Genomic DNA, 4,697 nt, shown 5'->3' on the forward strand with positions numbered 1-4,697 from the left:
TTTTAATACCGGGAGGGCACATGTGCTAGCCAGAGAGAGACAGAAGAGAAAAAGCACTCCCCAGTGGGGCATGGTCATGCCTCATACCCTTGTTTTCCATTTCTCCATCCTGTCAGAATTTGGGGCACACACATACCCACAGACCCATGTTTTTCTTTTCTTTTCTTTCTTTCTTTCTTTTTTCTTTTTTTTGCTATAGGATGCGTGTGCGCTCCAGAAAGATGGAGAGAGACAAAGAGGCAGAAAGAGAGAAATCACCCCCCAGGAGGAATGGCCACATTGCAATCCCTTCTCCTTCATTCTCCTCTCGGGATCTTGGGCACACACACACACAAGCACCTGGAGTGAGTTTAAGCCATCAGGTCCGGGACTTGAACTGCAGTCGACTACATGAGAGTCCAGTGACAAAGCCATTACACTGACTGCTGGTCCCAAGGCCCCATATTTTTAAACAGTTGAACAGTCATGACCAACCACAGTTGGTCATGTGAGATTGGACTCCCTTAAAGACTAGGCTCTGGGGCCAACCTTTATATTATCTCATTTAAATCAAGATACTATTTTTATTCAGCTCACAGTTCACCTTCCTGTGAAGGCTTCTTTGACAACTCTTGCTCATGTTGGTCCCTAGCTTCTCTAAACTAGTTTGTACCATCTAAGTTAACTCTTCTTTAACTCACAAGTTCTCCTTGTGCAGCTGAATTATAAACTCCTTCAGAATAGGAATTACATGCTCTATTTCACTTGCCTTCCTCAAGATACTGAACACATAGTAGGTGCTGATAGAACGCTTGGGATGGGCATGCAACATTCTATGATGCTGGACCCACATGAGAAGGTCCTGGGTTCACAACTGGAGGTCTCCCTGTACATACATGAGCACACACATGTGCCCATGATCCAGGCTGGCTAAGGCTGGGGGTGGATCGTGGTGTGAACTGCCTGCTACTCTCCTATAATGGGGGGGAGAGCATATTGGAAATGCCCCCATACAGAAAATAAAATAAACTTAGAAGAAGAAAAGCTTTTTGGAAATGTCTAACCACACAGCTATTGCATATATTGAGAATTCCATATACTTTGCAAAGTTCTGAGCAGAGAACTAGTTATTCTTCATGGCCTTGCCATCAGGAAAGGACCTATCTGCTCAATTCAGGTTGATATCATCATCTTTAAAAAGCTGTTAGCTCCTGAACGGTGAATTTTGATAGAAGGACTGCCCGTAGAAATGGTATGTATATTACCCTCAACCCCCTTTCTATATCCTTGTCTTGCTCCATAATTTCTCCATGCTCATACACACATATACAGGTATATACAAATGGATTCTGTTATTAAAAGACAGACTGGCTCCTCTTTAAGACTCCAGAGAATACCAAAGAAGATTAGTGTTAGGTATCAGGAATGACTTCCCTCCCGCCCCAGGGTAGAAACTCAGAAGCAGGGATATATGAACACTTACAGAGCCTTTAAAAGGAGAATCTTCCTAATTTCTCTTCAACTTATCTCAAATCTCTGTCTTCTTTCCCAGTGTTCCCTGAACATATAGGCCTTCCATTTTAGCACCTGCCTTGTCAGGTCTAGTTTAGGGCCTCTGTGCTAGTTGTTCCCACAGCCTAGAAGCTGCTGCTCTGGGGATCTTTATCTGGCTGGGTACCTTCTTATCATTCAAGTTTTAGATTAAATTAGAAGTCTTCCCTCATCTCAATTTAAAATAGCTTCCTCAAGAGCAAAAACATAGACTATACATATGTGCTTGCTTTTGTATGAATAAATTTCTCTGGAAGGATGCATAAGAAACAGCATTTGTTGCTTATAGGGAGGATAGCTGGATAGCTGGGAAAAGAGATTTGTTTTTTTCAGGTCACATCTTTTTCTTTTCTGATCAGGATATCATGTTGAAACAACTGTGTGTGATATTACTTCCCTGAACATATAGGCCTTCCATTTTAGCACCTGCCTTGTCAGGTCTAGTTTAGGGCCTCTGTGCTAGTTGTTCCCACAGCCTAGAAGCTGCTGCTCTGGGGATCTTTATCTGGCTGGGTACCTTCTTATCATTCAAGTTTTAGATTAAATTAGAAGTCTTCCCTCATCTCAATTTAAAATAGCTTCCTCAAGAGCAAAAACATAGACTATACATATGTGCTTGCTTTTGTATGAATAAATTTCTCTGGAAGGATGCATAAGAAACAGCATTTGTTGCTTATAGGGAGGATAGCTGGATAGCTGGGAAAAGAGATTTGTTTTTTTCAGGTCACATCTTTTTCTTTTCTGATCAGGATATCATGTTGAAACAACTGTGTGTGATATTACTGTCAAATATATGTGATATTTCACTTATGTGGATGATTTTTTTAGTTTATAAAAACTTTTAAAGATTAAGCTATATGTGATTATATGTAATATAAACAAGATTATGATAATAAAATTTTTTAAAAAAGAAAAAAGACAAAAAAAGATTGGTTTTACCGTCAGCGTTTACATTAACGTGTTTACGCTTGCGTTAGCGTTTACGTTAGCATTTATGTTCCCGTTAGCACTTCGGTCTGCGTTCTTGTTTGCATTGGCGTTAGCGTTAGCGTTGGCTTTGCGTCTGTCTGCGTTAGCGCTTGCGTCTGCATTAGCGTTAGCTCTTTGCGTCTGCATTAGCGTTCGCGTTAGCCTTTTGCGTTTGCGTTAGCGTTTTGCGTTTGCATTAGCCTTAGCGTTAGCGGTTGCGTTAGCCTTAACGGTTAGCATTTTGCGTTAGCGTTAGCGCTTGTGTCTGCCTTAGCGTTAGCGTTAGGGCTTGAGTTAGTGTTTACGTTAGTTCTTGTGTTTGTGTTTGCATTTGCGTTTGCGTTAGCGTTTGGATAATGCAGCGTTAGAAAAACAGTTTTAGTTTTTTTTCTGAACTTTTTTAAACTTAATTTACATTCATTCATCATCACAGCATACAAAATGTGGTTTTCCATCCAGAATATACTGCATAGTGGCTTAATCATGCATGTTATTATCACAAATTTTCCATTTCTAGTTTCTAGTTTTTTTTTTTTTTTTTTTTTTTTTAATGAAAGGATTGGGGCCAGTGGGTGGTATGTTGGTTAAGGACATGGCTGACCGTGGTTTGAGTCCTGGACTTGGTGGCTTGCTTTCTCACTTTCCCTGCCACTCTAGCTTGTTCACTGGAGGCTGAATTATCAGTGGGAAATCTTCATTTCTCTTTTACCCTGAAATGACTAGTTTGTAGGAGCCATGATCGAGATTTCTTTGCATATCCCTTTTTACTTTATTTTTTAGATATAGACTAATTAAATATATTATCTATTAAAATTAATTTTAAAGTGCAAAAAGAGAGAGAGAATAACAAAGCAGGCCCCTGTGGGGCATTCTTCATTTACTTTTAAACTGCGTTTACAAAACAGGTGGTGGGCACCTTTGGTCCCATAGGCCATAGTTGTCAGTCTGATCCCTTGCTGTATCATGTCATCTTATTTGATATTCATCCTGACACTGATTATTGCTTTACTCATTTTTTTAATGATTTATTTAATTCTATTTATTATTGTTATTTAATTTGCTACAGGGCACGTTCACTCAACAGAGAGAGACAGAGAGAGAGAAAACAAGGAAGCAAGTGCCAGGTCTGGAACTCAAACCATGGTTGACCATGTGGGAGTCCAGCGCTTTAAACACCATGCCACTTCTTGGCTTTGGTCTACTCATTTCTTATCTGGTGTCCCCTACTAGAAGGCAAGCTCCATGAGAGCAGAGTGCTTTATTGTCTTGTTACCACCATATCCTAGAATCTGAGACAGTTTTCTGGCTCATAAAGATGTAATATATACTTTTTTTTCCCCTTTTTTTGGAGAGGTTTTGTTTTGTTTTGTTTTGTTTTTTTGTTATAGGGCATGTGCGCTCACCAGAAAGACAGAGAGAGACAGACAGAAAGCGAGAAATCACCTCCCAAGGGGGATGGCTACGCTGCAATCCCTTCTCCTCCGTTCTCCTCTTGGGATCTTGGGCACACACATACATGTGCCCGGCATGAGTTTTAAGCCATCAGGTCGAGGATGCGAACCACAGTCGACTACATGGAAGTCCAGTGATATAGCCATTATGCTAACTGCTGGTCCCTATACTTGTGGAAAGAATGAGTATTTGAATGAATTGTCTTTAGGCTGAAGAGAAGAAGAGCCCTTCTTGGAAGAAAGTAAGATGAGATCAATTTTAGATGGCAGTCTCTTCAGAAAGAATAATCCCTAGTTTGGTCTAATCCATAGGTCTTTCCTCCAGGAGTTGCTGCTCATGCCCTGCTTCCTGAAAGCAGATGTGAAATTGAGTATTTGTCTTCTTAGCACATGTTTCAGAAAGTAGATAAGCCAATGGATTCACTACTTCTCAGTTAAAGAAGGAAAACACACACGCACACACGCACACACACACACACACCACAGACCTAGGAGAGACCTCAGAGCCTGGGGAAGCTGTTCAGTTGGCAAGCTGAGCTTTGCAGACTAATAGTCACCCAGCCTGAGGGAATGAGGGAGAGCCTCTCCCTGCCAGAATGACATGGGTAACAGCCAGGACCTGGGGAGGGGAAGGAGCTGGGTAAGTAGGAGGAGGGAACTTGGCATATTCCAATTTAGACGGCACATTGCCCTGAACAGCCTGCATTGCCATGTGCTTATTAATTTTAAAAATGTTTCTGAATCAAC

Source organism: Tupaia chinensis, unplaced genomic scaffold (assembly GCF_000334495.1).
Source record: "Tupaia chinensis unplaced genomic scaffold, TupChi_1.0 Scaffold147608_1, whole genome shotgun sequence".
Lineage (NCBI taxonomy): Eukaryota > Metazoa > Chordata > Mammalia > Scandentia > Tupaiidae > Tupaia > Tupaia belangeri.